The 23,501-nt window shown below is 36.3% G+C and overlaps 1 protein-coding gene across 21 annotated transcripts in view; it reads right to left on the bottom strand.

Moving 5' to 3' along the window:
* The window catches only part of SLC8A1 (solute carrier family 8 member A1), a 352,695-nt gene that overhangs the window by 200,359 nt on the left and 128,835 nt on the right, over window positions 1-23,501 (bottom strand). For 2 of the 21 annotated variants that reach the window (XM_063616885.1, XM_063616891.1), the window contains exon 1: window positions 16,816-16,832. The exons of 13 other annotated variants lie outside the window; for them this stretch is intronic. The gene's annotated coding sequence lies outside the window, so the exon portion shown is untranslated. Of the gene's footprint in view, window positions 1-13,146; window positions 13,246-16,815; window positions 22,814-23,501 lie in introns of those variants that run through there. 6 more of the 21 variants (XM_063616888.1, XM_063616887.1, XM_063616884.1 and 3 more) reach the window with 6 other exon arrangements.

Below are 23,501 nucleotides of genomic sequence, written 5' to 3'. Positions count from 1 at the left end.
CTTTTCTTGACCCAGCCACTGCCTCGTGTGCTGCCGCGTCTGCTCACTGATCACCTCCACTGTCTTCTAATTTGTTGGTGCTGCATTGTTTTAGCTGGGTTTGCAACTGGAGCTCTGAGATCCCCAACTCTAGCTGTTTTCTGGGCTCAGCTATGCTCACCTAGATCTCATGCGCCTGCCAGAGATGAATCCAGGTGGAATTCCGTTGCCTATTTTAGTCAGGTGAACATGGACTTCTGCTTTTGAGGATCTTCAGCCTACCCACCCCATCCATTTGATGCTAACACGTTTAGGTCAGTGCTTCTAAACTTTAAAGTGCATCTGCATCACCTAAGAAGTTTTTTAAAATGAGGATTCTGACTCAGTAGGTCTGGTGTGGGGCTTCAAATTGTGCATTTCTAACAACTTCCCAGGTGACAGCTGTTCTGCTGGTCCATGGATTGCATTTGAGTAGCAAGGCTCTAGGAAAGAGCCTTGTCCTATTAATCTTTGCAGGCCTGGAATTTCCACAGCAGTTTCACTGCCACCACTTGGGAAGCCCCTTCTACCTGTGAAGTAGTGAAGATAGAAGGATGACCACGACACAGTTCCTGCTCCTCAGGGTTCATAGCCTGGAGCAGTTTTCAAGCTCAGCACTGGATGTTGAGGGCTGATAATTTTTAGTCGTGAGGGAAGTCATGTGAAATGTAGGTTATTTAGCAGCATCCCTAACCTCTACCCACTAGATATCAATAGCATCTTCCCAGTTTTGACAATCAAAAATGTCTCTAGACATTGCCAGATAGTTAAGAATCACTGGTATAGGGAGTGAGACAAATATGTAAATTAATAACTGAGAGGATGGATCAAGTTATGAAGGTATGTACACACTATTCAGGAAAAGGGATTATTAATATTTCAGAGGCTGTGATAAGCATTTGACACACAGTATGTGCTCAATAACGTTTGTTAGATACACAAATGCACTGTGATGTCCCCACACTTCCTATAACAGTTTACCTTTCTGACTGTCTAATAGAAAAGATAGTTTTACATTCCAAAGATTAGCACTACTTCACTGACATAATTCACTTTCATGTACATGTTTGCCAAGTGTATTACAAGAGAAAGAAGCACACTTATTTTTTAGGATAATGCAGATAGAGTATAGACATTTGTAAGAAAATAAGACACTTAAATATATTTTGTAAAACAGGCAGTTTGTACTGCTTTTTTGACATTATATACACATTCCTATTAGACAACAACTAAGAGGAGCATTGTACATATTACTTGGTAAATGAATTCAAGCAGGATGGTGCATTTTGTTGCTTGGCACATCTTAAATGCATGCTCCTAAGCAGCTGTTTGTTTTCCCTTACAGGTTTTGGGAGGATGAATGTATTTCCAAGGAACTGTCTATTCTGGGATGCTCATGCTCTTATACAGACGCATTTGACATCTGACCATGCATAAATAGAAAGGCAAACCAGTAAGCAGATAAGCTTGGGGGAGCCCAAATAAGAGGAAAACCAGTGAGCATCCACATTTATGAAATGGAAAGGAGATGAGGAATGCTCATTTCGAGCAGCAGCTCGAAATCTCAGCCTCAAATGGCAGGGCTGAGAAAAGAAATAATGTCAGCATTGGACTTACATAACAAGATGGCAAGTTGAAGATGTTTTGGTTATTTATCTTAATATAGAGGCAGGAATTGAGAAGGGTCTGACTTTGAGGCAGAACAAAAGGGCTGTGAGAATACTGAAGGTGTAAGGGCATTTAAGGATAAATAAAAAAAGGAATGGTTGTGGGGGGGCATAGCGTGGAATATTTCAGTGCAAACTTTCAGACATGTACTTGGTAAATGTTATTATCCCTTAACATTTTATAAATGGAATCCAAAATAGGCCAATGGGAAACATTCTTGGAAATATATACCAACTGGACAAGAATATTCACAGGTGCCAAAGGAAAGTGTGACACTTGGTTCTCGTGCCAAAGTCAACAAGCCTTTGCCCAAATAATGGCAAATCTTTCCGTTTGGAACACAGTTTCTTAATTAAGCCCCAATGTCAATTACTGCACATAAGTAGAAATCAGCAGATCTGAAGTCAAGGCCAGGCTCCATGGCTGGTTGGCTAGGGGGAGGAACATTTCTGCTCCAATTTTCCTATCCAGGGAATGGGGAAGGTAATACTTTCCACCAATCTATGCCGAAGGAATATTGTGATGAGTCAGAGAATAAATCTCTGATTTTTTTGTTTGCTTAATGAAGAGTATCACTGCATTTACTACAGTAAAGGCTTGTTCTGTTTTAGTCCATAAGTTGAAAAAAATCAATATATAGGATTCATATATCCAAAATATTCACAAGAAAGGTCTTCAAGAGATACTTGCTCATCCATGTTCATAGCAGCACTGTCCACAATAGCCAAGAGGTGAAAGCAAACAAGTGTCAGTAAACAGATAACTGGGTAAACAAAATGTGATACACACACACACACCCCAATATAACAGAATATTATTCAGCCTTAAAAAAGGAAGAAAACCCTGTCACATGGTACATGGTTGAACTTTGGGGACACTGTGCTAAGTGAAATACAGTAGTCACATAAAGGCAAATATGATTGCATGATATGAAGTATCTGAAGTAGTAAAATTAATAGAAAGCAAAATGGTATTTATCAGGGGCTCGGAGAAGGGGAAAAGGGGAGTTGTTTAATGCGTACAGTGTTTTAATTTTGTAAGACAAAGAAGTTCTGGAGATTCGTTTCACAACGATGTGAGTATACTTAACACTATTGAACTGTACACTTAAGATGGTCAGGATAGTAAATTTTATATTTTTTACTGCAATAAAGTTTTTAAAAAGATATAAATAATTCAGTGAAAGGAAACAAAAGCCTCAAAATAACATCCCATTTTGGTTTTAGCATTAGAATTTGGCTAAAGGGGTACAGTCTCTGATGAGATTTCTTTGCATAAGTAGCCAAGCTCCTGGTTACCAGAGGTGCGTCTGGTCAGTAACACACTTTGTTCACAGAAAGGAACCAAGTGTGCAAATGTACCTCATTCTAGTTTGTGCCTTTCAATGGCATAGGATAGCAGCAAAGGCATCAGAACCTTCCAGGGGGAAATTGATAGTTAGTACTTAATTCTATGTAGGCTGCCCCATATAGGAAGCATTGATTTTTGATCATGTAACATTCTAAACAGTCACAACTGAAAATAATTGCCAGTTCTGCATCATAAAGAGCAGGATAAGAAGACCTGCTTAAAAGAGTCAGAAAAATAAATAAATAAATGAAATACTGAGATAATATGAAATGGAATGAAATAAAATAATATAAATAAAAGTAAACAAATACTTTTCAAGCAAGTTTTGTTTCTCAAGCCTAAGAAATCCCATTTTGGCCCAATATACAGACTACTAGAGAATTTCTGGTCCTTAAAGCACCAAGTGCTTAGTGTGGCATCTGCTTTTTGCTAATTTCTGAGGAGAAGGTGCCTCACGATTCGTGGCAGTGACATTATCTTTCCTATTATGAAAAAAATACCTTGAATCAAATTGGAATGATATCAACTTAATAGGATAGAGCCTTCAGATCTGCATTCTCAGCCAATCACTACTTTACTGGGTTATCCTGGGCAAACCTGTACTTCATTTGTTTTTTCTACAAAGGTAGACAATTTTCAGATCTGATTCGAGGGACAGCAAAGGTGGAGTAGAAAGGTCACTGGATATGCTGATACAACATGCTACAGAAAATAACCAAATGCTTCGTGGTTTGAGGGAACCTGGGCCATTTCTGCTAGACAGTAAATGACAGGAAGAAGCTTGGAAGGTTTTCTCTTAAGTGATGTTTAAGGCTCTGAGCTACCGAGACTTCTGGGAATCACCACCAATATCCTAGTGCTATACTTTACTCAGTAAGCAGAAGGAATTTCTCTGGAAAAAAAATAAAATAAAAACAAACCTTAAAGGTGTATTGGGCTCACAATTGTTTCCGACAGGGGCTCAGTCCTAGGGGGGAAAGGGAGTCAGGTAGATGCCATGGAGATCAGACACCTGGCTGATTAGCTCCACTGGGAATGCTGCAAAGGGCAAAACTTTGTCATCCCATCTCTTTGTAGAAGCATCTTCTCTGGAGGCTTTTAAAAATAGGACTTGCTCTCAGCATTTAGAGAAGACAGAGTATAAATCTTCCTGGGGAGGAGTGGAAGAAACAGCCTTCCAAAATATTTGGGGGACTGGGTCCTGTGGACAGTTGGTCTCCATAGTTAACTGGAGATGCTGAAATTGCATTCATGCAACCTAAAATGCTTAGACATGGTGAAATAACTAGTTGAACCAATTATTTTGCAGTGAAAAAAAAAAAGCCTCACCAGTGAAATCCAACCTGTTTTGTTATTGTTGATGTTTCATTATTTTTACTGCATTTAGCTTTTGAGGGGACACATACCAAGGTGACAGTGCTTTAGGTAAATTTTGTTTCTTCCTTATTTAACTTCTTAGTCAAAAGGTATTTCTAATATTTTAGGCAACAGCTACATTTTCAACACAGGAATAAAGTTTATAGATATTTACTGCAGCTCCCTGTTGCTGCTATGTCTACAGTAATCATCATAGCTTCTTCCCTAGGGAAAGAGTACTTCAGGCTTTGGAAGGCGCACAGATAAGAAGGATACGTGTTTTTGGCTGGAGCGACCTGATTCTATTATCTCCCTAAAATTGGTTACTGAAATATTCTCAAATGTCTAAGCAGGTCATATTGTGTAAATGAATGATCACTTGAATATTTTACTTAACTTTTTTCTTTTTTTGAGACAGAGTCTCGCTCTGTTGCCCAGGCTGGCGTGCAATGGTGCAACCTCGGCTCACCATAATCTCCACCTCCCAGGTTCAAGAGGTTCTCCTGCCTCAGTCTCCAAAGTAGCTGGGACTACAGGTGCGTGCCACCATGCCCAGCTAATTTTTGTATTTTCAGTAGAGACAGGGTTTCACTATGTTGGCCAGGCTGGTCTCAAACTCCTGACCTCATGATCCGCCCACCTCAGCCTCCCAAAGTGCTGGGATTACAGGCGTGAGCCATCGTTCCCGTCCTAACCATTTTTTATTGATATATAATTTACATATAATAAAATCCAACATATTAAAAGTGTATAATTCAGTGGTTTTTAGTATATTCATAAGGTTGTGCAAGCATCACCATGCTCTAATTCCAGAACATTGTATTCAGCCCCAAAAGAAACCCTGTACCAATAACCATTCACTCCTGCTTTCCCTTCCCCTCAGCCCCTGGCAATCACTAGCCTACTTTGTATTTCTGATTATTTCATACAAATGGAATCACACAATATGTCGCCTTTTGTGTTTGGCTTTCTTTCACCTAGCAGAATGGTTTCAAGTTTATTCATGTCATACATGTATCTGTACTAACATCTTCTAAGCAATTACTGTGTCCAAGGCAATGAGGTGTTGAAGCTTTTCTTTTCTTCCAGATGTATGGAGTTGGTGCAGACCCAGTCCAGTCTTATGACGAGCCTTGGATGCCATGGTCACAGGCAGCACATTTACAGTGTAGCCCTAAGGGTTACGGGAACCCCAAGTAGTTTGGGTTAACCCAGTGAGACATGGAAAACTCCCCAGAACACAAGCAAGAAACAGGTCATAATTGAGAACTGAGGAAATAAAGTGCAAGACAAAGAAGGTGTTCGGATACACAGTTAAGATCTGACTCCTGGGTCAGGACAGAATCAATTAAGAGAGAAAGAACAGTAGGTGAGAAGAGGTCAGTGGCCAGGGATGTACACCAAGCAGCCAAGGATCTGTAGTATTTGGGTCTGTAGCAGCTGCCCTGACTCAGGCCATGTGACTTCAGAGTTCTCTGTCACAGAAGCATAGAATATTTGCACTGGAGAAAAATTTAGAGCTATATTCTTTAGCACCATGGTTTTGAAGATGAACAATCTGAGCTCTGGAGGGGCTAAGAGACCTCCCCTCAAGCTCACAAACCTTAGTGATCACTTCCTTCATCTCCCTCCTCTCAGTAGAATACATTTTCCACAATAGCTCACTGCCATGGGACCATGGCATGGGATCCCAACAGATGAATCTGGTCATATGTTAGTGCCAAAATGCAGTTTAGCAACCATTTACTCACATACCCTTATGCTATATGACAATCAGCAGAAGGTCTTAGATATTTTTATATTAGCTTAAAAGAAAAGTTTGATGTTCTTTGACCTAATTTTTATTGGTTTAATTGTCTAAATACCTGGAGTTCCTTTACATTTTAAATAAATTTAATAGTATCAATCTATAGGTTTAGAAACTGAGAGAAATAATTTGTATTGGTTAATTGTCTAAACACCTGGGGTTCCTTTACATTTTAAGTACATTGAATAGATTAGTATCAATCTATAGGTTTAAAAACTGAAAGAAATGAATGAGGTCCCCAACATGTCAGTCAATGGGAATTAGAATAGTGATGACCAAAATATGCACATTAAATATCACGTAATAACCACTAAAAAACACTTGGTGTTCAACAGAATTGCAAAATTAGTAGGTCAAAAGGCATGACTCCAAAACCTTTTGTCATTTAACATTCAGAGCTGTAACTTTTAAATCAGTTTCTTCTAGCGTCATTGCATAGAAAAAAATCATTTTTTCTTCAGAAAAAAAAGAAAATTATAAATAAATAAATTTTACAAATAGCCTTCAGATTAGTCAAAAAATTTTGATTCATTCCTATAATGAGAAAATCGAAGGCATTAATATGGTGGTATGATGTATATTTACTGAAATCAAAAGTTTAGTAACATGTTGAGTGAAATAAAAACTATAGAAGAATATTTAAAATTTGATGTCTTTATATATCTTACAAGTGTATATATTTATATTTGGGTGTATATACAAAGAATATATCTGGAAGGACATCCAGAAAGTATTGACAATTGTATCCCCAAGTAGTGGAATTATATAAGGATTTAGTTTCTGTAATTTTTTGTTGTTTTGTTCTCTTTATCTTCTATTCTTTTTCTGGAACGAACATGGATTACTTGCATAATTAAAATATTAAAAATAGACTTTGTTTTGAATACTGCATTTACAAGACTGGTTCATTATCAGTTTCTACAACAAATATCACTTTAGAATCGATAACAAAAATAAAAGCAAGTTGTCCTTATCGTCTCTGCAAACTCAGAAAATACTCAGTTCTACATCAAATGTAAACCAGTACAAAGACGCACTTGTGAAAGGAAACAAATGTTTGGGGACTTGACCTACTCCCCTTCCCTCCTCCCTTGCATCTCAAAGAGGTACAGCTCGTTCTCACTCCTTTTGATTTATTAAATCACCATCTTCTCCCTAGGCTAGACAAAAAATTCATGGCTAGGATTTACCCTCAGGCTTCAGGCTGACTACATTGTACTGGAAACAGGCAAGTCAGCTCTGTCTTGTTGCAAAGTTTACAGGAACATCACCTCAATAAACACACTTGCTGAGCTTATTGTTATCCACCTTTACCTCATAGGAAAGCCCTGTTAGTAGGGGACTTTGAATCACCTTCTTTGTTTACTCATGAAGTTGAAAGCTACAACAATAGATTATGATTATTTTCCAATAAAATAAACTACCAGGGTCATCATGATGCGCAACTGTGAGGGGTACTATTTTCATCATAGGTTGTATTAATGGTGCCTCTTTGCTCATCACACATCCGCTAACAGTGGTCCAGGAAACTTCATCCTGTAACATTTTAATCAAATTCTGTTTTTATATTCAGTATTTGACTCTGAAGGGCATTTTCTCCACAAATTATAAAAGTATAAAAGGTTTTAGATAAGTACAAGTATAAATATAAATAAATAAAATATATAGGTATAAATATGTGTATGGAAGCAAATTTTTCTATATATCCTGTATATTTCCTAAGTTTCTATAAGGATGGACTTCTGATTCTAAACCAATGGATCACACACATTGGAAAATACAAGATAAGACTGGATACCAAGTTAATCACATAAATAGAAGCAGAAGCTCCTACTTTTAGATTTGGAATCATAGTGTGCCAGATATAATGCCGAACTTTATCAACTGTAGAAAACTATAGATTAGTTTTACATTGTATATTCTTTTCACAATTACTCCCATGTTCTAGAGATCTATTGTTCCAGTTTTTTAACAGCTTTATTTGATGTATCACTGACATATAATAAACTGAACATAAAGTGTTCAATGTGATAAATCTAATGGGTTTTGAAATACATACACACCTATGTATATGTGTGTATGAAATATATGTATACATACACTGCATATACTACATATATACACACACAGATATATGCACCATTGCTATAATCAAGATAATAAACATATCCATTACCCCCCAAAATTCTCTTCTCTACCTAGTCCCTCTCCAAGTAATCAATAATCTTGTCACTGTGGATTAGTATGAATCTCTAATAATTTTACACAAATAGAATAATCCACTATGTACTTTGGGGAGGGGAAGAAGGAGAGTCAGGCTTTCACTCAGCCTAATTATTTTAAGAGTCATCCATGTTGTGTGATATATAAATTGTTCATTCCTTTTTATTGCTGAGTAGTATTTCTGTGTATGGAAATGCTACAATTTGATTACCTATTCACTTGCTAATAGATATCTAGCTTGTTTTGAGCTGTACAAGTCTTCGAACAGCTATATGTTTTCTTTTCTGTTGGGTAGATACCAAGGTGTAGAATGGCTGGATTATATGGTAAGTGTATGTTTAACTTTTTAAAAAACTGTCTCCAAAGGTAATCGTACCATTTTACATTCCAACCAGCAGTGTAGTCGAGTTTAGGTTTCTCCATGTATTTATAAATATTTGGTATAGTCAATGTTTTTTTTTTTTTAATGAGACAGGTTCTTCCTATATTGTCTAGACTGGTCTTGAACTGCTGGGTTCAAGTGAACCTCCCACCTTGGCCTCCCAAAATGTTAGGATTACAGGTGTGAGTCACAGTATCCGGATATGGTCAATTTTTAATTGTAGCTACTCTATTCAGTGTGCATTACTATTTCATTGGGGTTAATTTACATTTCCCTAGTGACTAAATGATGTTGAGCATATTTCCATGTGCTTATTTGTTAACATGTGTTTTCTTTAGTGAAATATCTACTCAAATATTTGATCAATTTTATGGTATGTTGTCTTAATTGTTAAATTTTGAGTGTTAATTAAATATTCTGATATAAATATTTTGTTAGATATACTATTTGCCAATATTTTCTTTCAGTCTAGCCTGTCTTTTCCTTCACTGAACAACATATTTCAGAGTAAAAGGTTTAAATGTTATCAATTTTTAAAAATAGATAATGTTTTGGATAAAGAATCTAAGAAATCTTTGCCTAATCTAAGTTCTCAAAGACTTTCTTCACCGTTTTTTGAAAAAAATATAATTTAGGTTTTTTATTAGGTTTCAGATATATTTGGAATTTGTGCATATAGTGTGAAGTAATAGATCCAAATTCATTTTTTATTTGCTGAATATACAATATTTCTGGAAGCATTTGTTCTGCACAGAATTGCCTTGTATTTCTGTTAGAATAACAACAACAAAACCCAAAACCAGTTTATTCATATATGTGTGGATCTATTTCCATAGTTTATTCCTTTCTAATCACTTATTTCTATTTTTATGCCACTACCACACTAGCTTAGTACCTGAAACAATAAAATAAATCTTGAAATCAAGTAGTGTTATCCTTTTGTTCTTCTTTTTCCCAGCGGTATTTTAGTTATTGTAGGTCCTCTGTATTTCTACATGAACTTTAGAAAGAGCTTGAAAAATTTACACACACACAAAAAAATCCTTATTGGGATTTTCACTGGAATTATGTTGAATCTCTAGATCAATTTGGGAAGAATTATTATCTTAAAAATATGATGTTTTCTGACCTGTGAAAGGCATATCTCTCCATTTATTTAGGTTTTCTTTAATTACTCTCAGGAATGTTCTTAATTTTCAGTGTACAAGTCTTGCCCATCTTTTGGTCAGATTTATCCCTAAGTATTTTATATTTTTGATGACATTGTAAATGGTATTGTTTTTCTAATATCAGTTTGTATTTGTTTCTAGTATTTAGAAATACAATTAATTTCTGCATATTAATCTTGTACCCTGCAAACTTGTTAAACTCCCTTACTAGTTTTAGTGGTTTTATAGATTTTTATCAGATTTTTATATAAATAATCATGTTGTCTATGAATACAGAGGTTTATTTCTGCCTTTCCAATCTGGATGTAATTTTTTTTCTTGCTTTATTGCACTGGCTAGCACCTCCAGTACAATGTTGAATAAAAGTGGTGAGAGCCAAGACATCCTCGCTTTATTCCCAATATTAGGAGAAAAGCATTCAGTCTTTCATTGTTAAGTATGATGTTAATTTTAGTTTTTTCATATATGTCCTTTATTAGGTTGAAGAACTTCCTGCTATTCCTAATATTTCTGAGAGTTCTTAATATCAGGGACAGATGTTGGGCTTAGTTGATTGCTTTTTCAATATCTATTGAGATGATCATATGTTTTCCCTTTTTTAGTTCATCAGTATGGTGGTTATCAATACAGTAATATGGTTAACATTTTATTATTATTAATGCTGAATTCCAAAACATAATAATTTCTAGAAAAATGGAAGGTTAGTCAAAGTTGGGCCTCAATGATACTAGATTAGAGTGAGTAAGGTAAATAACCATTTTCTTTCCTAAGAATTTTTTTTTTTTTTTAGAATTTCAGTTGGCTATGCCTGTTACAACTGCTTTTGTATCTGCATTTGCTAGATCCAACTGGGTTAGTACTGAACTAGCATTTAAAAAGGGAAAAAGAACAGTGAATTTTAAAGTTGGTATGTAACTTAAAATGTGACCCCAAATCATGATCCCTGCTTGAAGAATTGGTCAAAATAAATAAAAATTGATCACATGCTCTTTAATGTCACTCTCTTGTCTGAAATCAACCTTCAGGAATATTTATCTGAAGTCTTTTCATGTAGCTAAAGTGCAATCATCTTGGAGACTTATTTTCCAGTAACATGTCCCAGAGATAGAAATTTATCTAAATGTTATCTAAGTTCTTTACAGCTTTTGGCACATGGTGACAATGTATTAAGAAACAAAAGGGGGAAAATACTCAAAAGCTTCTGGCAATGAGAACATTTGTCACTGGTCTGTGTCATGAAATGGACCTGGGCATGCAACCAAGTTAAGTAACTACACTGGTCTCAGGCCAATTTAAATTGTGTACTATAGACCTTCTATGTAGAAAACAGTCCATAGGTTCTGCATACAAGCATCACATGCAAAAAACATGATATGAAAGTCTTTTGTTCCCCAAGAAGGACCTGAATGTCTGTTGACAAGACAACCTCTGTGAGTACCTCACTGACATAGTATACATGGTAAAAAAGAAAGTGTCAATTGGCTGTGATCATGATCAGTAAAAACCTATTTGGTCTATAAGCCTGGATCCAATCACACTGATATCATTCTGGACTCAACTGTCCTTTGTGGTTCAAGGACGTAAGAAAACTGAAGAGTAGGCTTGCAACTTGGATGTTGAAAAACAATTTATTGAAAGGAATACCACTTGAATAACTTTTACTACCTCCAAAAAGCAGTATGTTCTCTCTACTGGAAAACACCTAAATACACTCAAAAAGCTTACTGGAGGAATTTTTCCTATTAATTTGAATGTTGTATATGAACACAAAATTTAGTTAAATATTGATAGATAAGTTTGGTATTAAAAAGTCCACTTGGTTCATTATAAATATTAAAATTAGGAACATATGTTCTTTGTTCAAGCCTGATAAAGCTTTAGCTGAGCTCATGAGTTTTCACAAAACAACTTTTCACAACACAATAACGTATTAGGTCAGGGTCTATTGCCCTCCTGCAGATTTTGCCTGATAGTATTTTCATACAAACCTCATCACTCCTGCTTTTTCTCAGATCTTCTCTGAGCTTATTTCCTAATGCAAATCTTGATTTATATGCAGGGCCCTAACCTGGCTGTCCAAAATACCTCCCTCCCCCGATTTGTGTTTTATCTCAATACATTACCCAGTGGTGGTCCAGCATCTCAGAGTGCCCCACATGTAATCTCAGTCTCATAGGGATAAAGGAAAACAACCATACCTCAGGGCATTCATCATCCCTGAAAGTCCCTCTCCCCGTCTTACCATGCTTTATGTTGTCATCTGGCTCATTTATTTATTTATAAATAGCCCTCCACTCAAATAACACTCCTGAAGGGTGGGGAATTTTTCTACTTTGTTCGCTGGTATGCAGTAAGTGCTCAAACATTGTGTTAAACTAATAGCATTCAGTTTTAGTAGGATTAGTAGCATTGAAAATACATCTTCTAGAATTAAGATTGTATAATATGCTACTGAATAGTTCGGCTTCTTTGAAGGTATCCTTGGCAGAGACAAGGTTAGTTCTCCCTGATCCAAGCAGAGATACTGTTTTCTCAATTCTCTTGTTCGACTAACTCCTCTCTGTTACTTATTACTGGAGACAGACAGTATCCATCACTTCTCAGATTGATGCAAGGCAGTAGTAATAAAATAAGCTACATACATCATGTAATCATATTGGTTTTATGAATCATATTTTTCTGAATTAGGGAAAATAGTTGTTTTGGTTTAGGCTGGAGAAAAATTCTGACTCATGTCAACAAATCACTGACAAGGCAACCACTGATAGAAATAAAAAGCTTAAAGCAAGTTTTATTAGAGAAAACTTGCAACAACTCTACACAAACATTGATTATAGGCTTACTCGGTCTTCTTTAAACAAAAATATTTTTAAAAAATGACTAAAATACAGAATATATAACTAGAAAAATAGGAATATTTATTTAAAATGACATACTGCACTGTGCTTTTTTAAAGATAAAAGCTATTTAAAAATGAAGCAAGCTCAATTTCTAATTAGGACATACAATTCCTCAAACTTTGTAAGTCTATTACCTTAAGTTGCCCTTACTTAAAAAATTAACTCTTATCTGAAAATTATGGCAATGTTTAAAGAAAACAGTAAATTTGTGTTATTTCCCCAATTTTTGAAATCTGCAGTTTATTTTCATCATACTGAAAAGCTGATGCTGACCTTTGCTTCACTCCTCCACGTGGTATGTAGAGTTCTGTGAGGTCACTGCTGTGGAGATTCAGTATGCACTAACAATGCAGATTTCCTGGTGGGTCAGGGCTGAGAAGATTGGAGAGCAACACTGAAGTGTATAACAAGAGACCAGTGCAAGCTTTGATTTGAAAGAAGGTGCTAAATATGGATTCATGGCAACAAGTACCATCACATGGGACACTTAATTATTTTTCTTTCTCTCTTTACATCTTAAGCAGGCAAAGTCAACTTGCTGCAACTGGGCTAAGTTTGGGAGTGGTAAAAACAAAAAGTCATAATCATCCAGTGATTTTTAAAATTCTGGTGTGCATCAGAATTTCCTAGAGAAATGGTTCAAAATATGATTATCTGAGCCTCATCTCAAAACTACCTAATTAGAGCCTCTCCTGAAAGAGGCTGGGCATCTGTCTTTTAAAAACCTCATTCCAGGATATTGTTCTACTCAACACTATTCAAGAGCTGTTGGTTTTGACTCACACTTCCTATGTACCAAGGATCATACTAAATCACTTCTATGTACTACATTAGCTAATTTAATGATCCTACAATTCTAGGATTTAGGTATTATTTTTATATCTATTTTACAGAAAAGAAAAAAAAAACTTTATAATTTTTCCAAAGCCATGTGACCAGTAAGTGATGAAACCAGAATCACTAGACTTCAAATTGCACACTTAACTCTTATACAAACTGCCTCCAACTATATGGAGTATAGTGCCCCATATAAATGTAGACCATTGCTGTCTAAGTAGAACCTAGAGATATTTATAAAATTCAGTCCCAAAATAGTGCTACTATTTTTATTTATTAAGTGCAATTGAAGAGGAAAATATATGCATTGAAATTCAGTCTTTAGGACTCCGGAAGTTACACAAGGCTCTATCAGACGAAAGCCTACCAGCTATATCAAGTGCCTACTGTGTGCAACGCTTAGGGAAGTTATTCTCTGGAAGTTGTTCTTTTTTTTTCCCTCAACTTTTCAATACAATGTTTGAGGGTAAAATTGCTGTCTGGGGCAAAGAATTTCTGCAGATGTTACTGTTACTAGAATGTGAACAATGATTCTATGGATTTGCCACTGCTATAAATACACCAACTGGAAAGCTTTCAACTCCCAGGAAACAGGATTTGGAAAGTAAGACAGGACTACCCAGCTGAGAACGTAATTTAGGTAGACACAATGAGCAAGCCTCAATTCCTGGCATATTTCTGTTAACAGGCAATGTGGGAATGGCTTTATTTCACCTCTGAGAGAAATCCAAGTGATGGATTGTTTTATGAGATGTGTGTGATCACAATGAGAATTTCCAGTTTCCTAAACAGAACACTTAGCAAGTGTTCGTGAAGCTTCTAGCAGGTCACACCATTTTAAATGCAACACACATAGCTCAACACTGACTCTCTTTAATTTTGCTTTCTTTCACTATGCTCGGAGATACAGGACTAAGGGACCCACTATGCGTCATTTAATATCATCAGGGTTTTTAGTCTTCTCACTGGTTTTTGGAAGCATGGATTTTTGCAATTCCTAGTCGATTAATTCTTGGAGCTTCCTTTGTCACCTGGTTGATCCAGCTTTGGTAGTACTAAATTCCTCTCTAGACCATATGTTCTTTATCAGAGATGTTCAAAACACGTTTCCTGAACAAATGATTAAGTGAATGAAAGAGTATATGCCTCACTAAGCAGCACATCTCATACTCTCATATATTATATATGAGCAGTTCTGCCTGTCGCAAAGCTCCTCCTTATGTTAGGCATGACAGTAACATGAAATCTTCATTTGACTTTCCTCCATTAGCCATCATTCCGCCTTTGGAGAGCTCTCCAAACAATTCTTCCCAAGGACAACCATTTTAGTAGCTGAAAGAAGTTATTATGAACCCCCAAGTCCTAATTATTCTTCCACTTTCTTATCAATTTCTTAAATAATATGACTTCTAGTAATATCACAATTTTGCTCCTCCTTCTGTGGAGAGAGCTTGCCAATGTCATTATTAAAAAGTGGCACTAAAAACTGAACACAATATTGCTGATATGAACAAGTGGATGGTTCTCCATCTTAAATAGGGATTACGGCACCTCCCTTTTAAAGCTGTTACATGGAAATAGAATGATGGTCAAATGCCAAGGGCACAACAGTTTAAGAGATGGGACTCAAGAAATATTGGTATTTGTCTCAAGTGTCATCATTATCATCATTACCATCACCATTATCTTCCTATTACCTAAGTCTCTCACAGCCTGTATAGTTGCAGGTGTTTTTTATTTAATGTAAGTGCCACATACTACATTTGTAAATACACATACATTGTTTTTCCCTTTCAATAAATTCCAATACTTTTTTTTCAATGCAAAAATAAACATCCGATGTCTTCATTAAAATACAGATTAAAGATTAGCCAGGGAACAGGAGTCAACCTTGTCCTCCAACATGACATTATTCTCCAAACCATTACGTCCACTGCCCTTAGTTACTGGTCGTTTACCTGGGATTAGCTGATGGATTTCTGAAAATATAATTTACTTTTTTGACGAGTTGTGTGTGTTTCATGTTGTGGATAACCCTAAACAAATAAATGTCAAACTACAATTTGATGTCAAAAAATAAGGAAGAATGGGATTTGCCTAAGATCAGAGGTTTATTAAATAACAAGGAAATAGCTTTCAGCTATATTAGGTATCTTAAAACTCTTAACATTGTTTTGAATTCACTTTGATGTGTGTCTCATTGTTAAGAAAAGTGTTAAGACAAGTGAAGAATGGTTTGATGTTAAATGGATCATGTAACACAGGAGATCATATTTAAAAGGGAGGTTTTCCTCCATTTTCAATATTTCCTAAACTTGATTTCTTAAGAGTCTTCTCAAAAGAGCAATTTATGAACTCTTTAATGGAAATGCATTAAAATAAAATGTGGCTGACCTCTTCTTTCCTTATGGTCTCAGAACACTCTATCAGTCACTACTCAGAACAAATTAGCCAATTTGGCTGTGAGTTACCAACAGTTTTTATCCCTTCACTCCAACAGCCTGGATCCCTGGACTGCCCCCTCTAACCATGCAGGTGGGGGGACTGTGTGTGAGAAAAAGCCATGCAAGCCACCGAGAAAAGGCTGTAAACTCCCTGAATTGGGAGTTAAAAACCCTTTGTTCGATTTGGCTCTGTATATTTTTCAAGATCATACATCTACTTATGATGCCAATGAATCAATTTCCTCATCTACAAATTAAAGGGGATATGAGACGTCTTTGTTTGCAAAGTCTTTCTGTCATACAAATCCAACAGCTGTATATTTTCCTTTTCAAATAGTGACTTTAACATCTCATGGAAAAACATCTGTTAAGGAATGTAATTGTTTTTTCTGAAATCTTGGTGTATGGTTTGCACAAGTAAATTAAGACATTTATAACCATGTATATCATTTCTAACTTGGATTATATTTTTCAGAAAAGAAACTAAACCTCAAGATTTGCATGCTAAGGCAGACAGTGATCTAAAAACAGACCAGAAGGCTCTCAGTAACACATGGGGTCTGTGGGTCCTTACCATCTGTATTAGTCTGTTCTCATACTACTAATAAAGACATACCCGAGACTGGGTCATTTACAAAGAAAAGAGGTTTAATTGACTCACAGTTCTGCAGGGCTGTGGAGGCCTTAGGAAACTTACAATCATGGCAGAAAGGGACGCAAATACATCCTTCTTCACATGGTGGCATAAAGGAGAAGTGCCGAGTAAAAGGAGGAAAAGCCCCTTATAAAACCATCAGATCTTGTGAGAACTCACTATCACAAGAACAGCATGGAGGTGGCCACCCCCATGATTCAATTACCTCCCACCAAGTCCCTCCCATGACACGTGGGGACTATGGGAACTACAATTCAAGATAAGATTTGGGTGGGAACACAGCCAAGCCATATCACCATCCATGTAACAAATCACCTGAGATACTAGTATGTAAAGTATTTTCCACTCGTTTAATCAATTCACAAGCAGTTATTAAACCTCTACTGTCTGATTCAACTAAGAAATTCTGCTGTCACTCATTAGTCACCTTAGGGTATGCTGGTGAATCTCTAAGCAAATGGAAAGGCCTATGATGACTCTCACTAGAATTGACATAGCAATTATTCACAAAGTTCACATATTTTTAGCAGTAAGTCAGTTTCTTTGACCTTTTTTACCCATATTATACCGCACTGGATGAGCTTAAGAAAAGATTATATCAGTAATAATTTTAGGAAGGCTGCTGTGTGGTTTTACATAATAAGAAACGGGTTTTCCAGGTATCCCTGGGTTCATCAGCCAAACTTCTTGAATCAGAAAACTAATTTATTCACCTTTTTTTTTTCGTTCCAAGGAACTACCCCAATATCTTCAACTCAGTAGGTAATCCATATATAATTTTTGAAGGAAAAGGACACCATAATTTTCTCACATTTAATGCCTTCACAAGCTGGGCAATGTGGTTCACACCTATAATCCCAGTGCTTTGGGAGGCCATGGTAGGAGGATTGCTTGAGGCCAGGAGTTCAAGGCCAGCTGGGCTACATAGAGAGACCTCATCTCTACAAAAGGTTAAAAAAAAAAAAAAATTAGATGGGCATGGTGGTGCACACCTTTAGTCCCAGCAAGTCAGGAGGCTGAGGCAGGAGGGTCACCTGAGCTCAGGAGTCTGAGGCTGCAGTGAGCTGTGATCACATCACTGCATTTCAGCCTGGGTGACAGACCAAGACCCTATCTCTAAAAATAATAATGGTAATAACAAAAATAATAATGCCTTCACAAGTATCTATAAAACCAAGTTTGAACACTATCAATTTAATAAGAAATAAGATGTTTATAATAAATGCCACTTATATAGTGCCTACCACCATTTATTGGATAACACACACACACACACACACACACACACACACACCACACAGAATCTCATTTAATCCTTAGAGCAACTCTCTCTGGTAGGTTTTATAACTCATATTTAGAGATAAATAGAGACATATTTAGCATTGTTCAGAAAAGAAGAGGCATATTCCATTTCATTGTTGCTAAAATTTTAGTTCAATAATTTTTATAATTTAAAATTCAAGGATTATATAACACAAACTAATGATGGACAGACAGAGATTACTGACAGAAGGTAGGAGTATTTACAGAAATATTCTTATTGGTAAAGCAACATCACACAGGCAACTATAATGCTTTTGTTCTTGAGCTTCCAGTGTCTTTATCACAGAAAAATTACAAGATCAATAATAATTTTTCTTAAATGGCTGTGAAGACTGACATCCATTGCAGTGTTTCCTTGATAAATAATCATCCTGGATTTCATCAATATTTCCCTTTCATAATTTGATATATAAATGGATGTAACTTAAGACTTTAAGACACTATTACTGTCCATAAAAAGCTCGCAGGTCTTGCAAATAGAATTATCATGTCTGAGTCTCAAATTATTTCTTCACCTGGTTTTTAAAAAAGGTCAATTTCCTTAGCTAAAAATAACTCTGAGTGATTAATCTATTCAACATAAAACAAATCTGGATTCTGACTTACTTGCCCATCCTAACTTCTTTTTTCAATCCCCAATTTAAATTTCTATTAACACTCATTCCATAAATATTTGTCTGGCAAAATTCAAGTACCAGGAAACAGCATAATGCAAAATTAACAGAGTGGCACTATAAAGGAGCATATGACCAAAACAGCTGCAACTCAATGATTATCTGTCCCAATGCCCAGTTTTTAAAGGGGGAAATACAACAAAAACAAACCCTCCTACCCAAACAGCTTCCGAGAGTGTTTAACTAGATCCTAAATCCATTGCTGAGATTTAGAAATATTTTTAAATGTTTAAGTGACGTGAAGTGATGACAGAAAACTTGGTCTCTTATCAAGGTGTATATTTCACTTATGAATAGATAGGAAAACAGTACGAGAAAGGTGTTTCAGGAGTTTAATTTAAAAAATTATAAGAATTTTTCAAAGTCTGTACAAAATTTTGCTCATTTCCATGCATACTTAACTTATAAATAGAGTTACTATACCATTTATATTCCAAATTGCAATGCTTAGCAAATTAAGGGGGGGCGCGCTGTTAACAATCATAATATGTGTAAACCAAGATTGTCTCATGAAAAATGCGACATACAGTCGCCCTATTTATAAACAAATTTATGTAAAAAGGAGATAGAGATATTCTAAACAGAAATCCACGGGATTGAAATATGATGAGCTAAAAAGAATTAGTGAAGAGGTTTTAACTTTTAGATGGATACTGGGTCAAAAGTAAAGAGGTAGCAGGAATTGATACTCTAAGTGAGAAGGTAAGAAGGGCTTACATTTTTAAAGAGGGGAAATGCTCAGAAAAGTCAAGGAGTGGGAATTATATCTGGTTTTGAACAGACAACTATAAAATGGGGTTCAAAAAAAGATGGGGCTATTTCAGAGGCACTTCCTAAACCTACATGGCAAGATTATTTAAATTTCCTGTTGTACACTTAAATAGGATCAAACATTCTATTTCTTTCCTAACTCAGAAGTATTCTTCCCCTTGTTATCACTATGAAGGGAAATATCATAGATCCCTGTTCTAAATATGACTCAAAGTGACGTAGCTCATTTGTTTATTAAAAATGTAGGGTTTTAGTCTCCACAAAGTGGCCATTTTGTTCACCCACTGGAGAGAATTAAGTTATTAGTTTCTCTCCCTCTCTCCCTCTCTCCCTTCCTTTCCCTTCCCTTCCTTCTTCCCTCCTTGTCTTTCTCTCTCTCTTTTAATCAGAGGCATCAATGTCTCAAATCTAAAGTTTATCAGGAACATACTACTTTTGATTCCCCACAAAGGCTGCATCTTGCCAAGTTCTTGGTTGAACTAGAAATGTCGCAGTAGCATGTTTTGCTATTAAAGCACACCTGGAGGAAAAGAACATCTTCTGATGGTGCAGTTGTTTCCAGATGGCCTCCTTGCAGTGCAACAACCAAATGACTGCAAAGATGATGTGGCTGAGATATGGCCCTGAATCTTTCCTCTCCATGTGCCCTTCTGTATCCTAACAGCACTTCCACACTCTCTTCTTCTCCAAGGAATCCCCACCACATCCCTTCTCACTCTTTCCTTAATAATGATCCAATTTATTTACGTGAAGACCCACTTCCTCCCCACAGACAGAGTCTGTGGAGAAAAAAAAAAACTACAATTAATTCCTTATAGACAAAACAACTTGTATTTTCTCTTTTATGACCAGAAAAATAGCAGACAGTTTTCCTTGTGATGCTTCAGATTGATGCTCGGTGATGTAGAAAGAGCACAACTCTGCCAGCCCTAGTAAGTGCCATGAAAATACTTGACCTTTTGAGGTAAGGCAGGAAGAGAATGTTTCTTGAAAGGGCTGCCAGGCCCCGGGAACCAGGAAAAAGTCCTAGCCTGGCCCAGGGATGCTGCTTTTCCCTTGCAAACCAGTGGAGCAGATAAATAACTGGGCTAATGATATCCCTGAGAAAGGCTAGGCATAATGACTACATTTTCTAGAAACTCATTATTCAATTTATGAGCAACCTAAGCATACAAGAAGGCTGCAGCTTTTCATATTTTATATTTCACTGTTATATTACATGTTATATAATAATACCATTAAAAAATTGGGTCAGTTTCTTTCAGATCCAGTCTTAAAACCTGAATCAATATAACAGGTGTTTGATTTCAGTCATAAAAAATAAGCATCTCTTGGACCGGGCGCAGTGGCTCACGCCTGTAATCTCAGCACTTTGGGAGACCGAGACGGGTGGATCACAAGGTCAGGAGATAGAGACCATCTTGGCTAACATGGTGAAACCCCATCTCCACTAAAAATACTAAAAATACAAAAAAAAAAAAAAAAAAAATAGCCGGGCGTGGTGGCGGGCGCCTTTAGTCCCAGTTACTTGGGACTGATATTCGCTATTTCTTTAAGTTTCACTGTCCTTTATAAGTTACCTAGAATGGGTAAAAAGGTAAAATGCACATTAATGTACACATGAGAGTTCACTGCTGGGCCTCCATAATGTCAAGAAGCATGAGCTGCCTTCTTCACTCGCCCACAGGGAAAGTCAGCAACTCACCTGTCCTGAGCTGACTGACAAGCAGATGTATTGCACCTTCCATCAGAAGCTGTGCAATCTGTATGGTGGTGAAAGTGAGGATCATCTTGTCTGGATTTTTGAGACAGGCCTAGGTAGCACAGCTATAGGACGCACTCATTTGCACCAGCCTCTTCGAACTCAGAGCTAGGGACCGCAGCGTGGAAAAGGCTACTGGGGTGCCTGCCCATACTCTCTGTATTCTGTTTACCCCTTATTTTGTACTTGTCTTTGCCTGTGATGCTAAACCTCCTACTTTTGGTACAGTGTACTATGTAAATCAAGAGAACAGATCTCCTGGCCAAGACCACCTCATAATATAGATTAGAGGAAAGATCAAAAATAGTCATAGCTTTTGAAATCACAGTGCTTCTATTTGAAAGGCTCCAATGAGCAGCAGGGAAGAGATAAAAAAAAAAAAGGTGAAGAAAGGGAACATCAGAGAGGAACATCAGAGAGAGGTAGACACACTTACTGTTAAAAACCTTTCTTCTCTGCCTTGGTCTTTTCTTGTCACAGCTCACTCATTTTGCTTCCCCATCTTCCTTCTTAACTATCCTCTTCCTCTCTTTCTCTTTCTAACTTTTGAACTGCCAAGAGTTAAAGGACAAGGTGGTCCCCTTGTCCGAAATTAAGAGATGAAACAAATTGCTGGTATTGATCAATGGTTATGGTCATCACTACTATGGGCTACTAATGGTTCTTGACAGCCTAGTAATGACTTGTATATTTAAAGAGGACTCCTTTCAGTCACTTCCAGGGGGGACTGTGTTTTAAGTATTCCCTTAATCTAATCTATTTGATCCATTTAAACTAATGATGTAAATTTAAAGATGATTGTGTGGAAACAAGAGAAGGATCCTAACGAGACTGCAGAAGTATTGATCCCAAGGTCAGGGATCATTAGTAGAAATCTCTAATGGTCCAAGTAATCTTCCAAGCTCACTGCACAATATAAGGTCCTCCGTAGGAAACAAAACATTACTTTTGTGTAAAACAACTTGTAACAATAATAGGAATGTAATACAGCTATTTTAAAAAGAAAAGAAACTACTTGCAATTCTACAACTGTCTTAAAATTTATAATTTTAATTTATTCCCTTTCAATATTTCTCATATGCATGTTATACATTTGAAACCTATAGTGCACCAATAATTGTATGCCCTGCTTCTTCTTAAATGATAATTACATTTCTAATTTAATAGTATTCGAAGTTTTTAAAAGTTGCATGATTCCACTGAATGACATACTGATACAATTCACATGAACATTCCACTGTTAAAATACTGGACCTTTGAATTGTTTTGAAAGAACTCTGTGAAGTATGTTTGTGCATATGACATTTTAACATTTCACATTATTCCTGTAGAATAAAGTCCCAAAAGAGGCATTATGTGTCAAAGGAAATAACTGTTTCATGACACTTAATACATGTTGCCAAATTTCACAGCATAGCTTTTTAAAAACGTTTTGAGCATGTTCTTTCTGCAAATCACTTTGCTAGACTGTGAGGCACAAATGAATGAGTTTAAAGTACAGTGTTTCACCATGGAATACTATGCAACCATAAAAAAATCATGTCCTTTGCAGCAACATGGATGCAGCTGGAGGTCATTATCTTCAGTGAATTAATGCAGGAACAGAAAATCAAATACCGCATGTTCTCACTTATAAGTAGGAGCTAAACACTGGGTACACATGGACATAAAGATGAGAATAATAGACACTGGGGACTCCAAAAGGAGGGAGGGAGAAAAGGGCTGAACAACTACCTATTGGATACTATGGTCACTACCTGGGTGATGGGATCAGTCATACCCCAAACCTTAGCATCATGCAATATACCCATGTAACAAACCTGCACATGTACCCCATGAATCTAAAATAAAAGTTGAAATTATTTAATAAATAAGTAAATAAATAAATACATGCATAAATAAAACTGAAAAAAAAAAAACCAGTATTTGCCCAGAAAATCATATAATACAGTTGGGGAAATAAGACATACACATGTGAAAAGAGAACTAACTATACCAACCACAGGAATTCAGGGAAGAAAGAAAACGATCATATTTAGCAAAAGAAGGTAAAGAGTTAGACTTTTGGTATATTCTTAGGTTTGGATGAGTTGAGGTAGAGATTATTCAGGTTGATAAATAGAGTAATAAGAAAGGAAATTAACCATTCCAAGGAATTTTCT

This window comes from Symphalangus syndactylus, chromosome 14 (assembly GCF_028878055.3).
Source record: "Symphalangus syndactylus isolate Jambi chromosome 14, NHGRI_mSymSyn1-v2.1_pri, whole genome shotgun sequence".
NCBI classification, from domain to species: domain Eukaryota; kingdom Metazoa; phylum Chordata; class Mammalia; order Primates; family Hylobatidae; genus Symphalangus; species Symphalangus syndactylus.
Note: the sequence above shows the minus strand (reverse complement) of the source record. Positions and strands in the feature narration are given on the sequence as shown.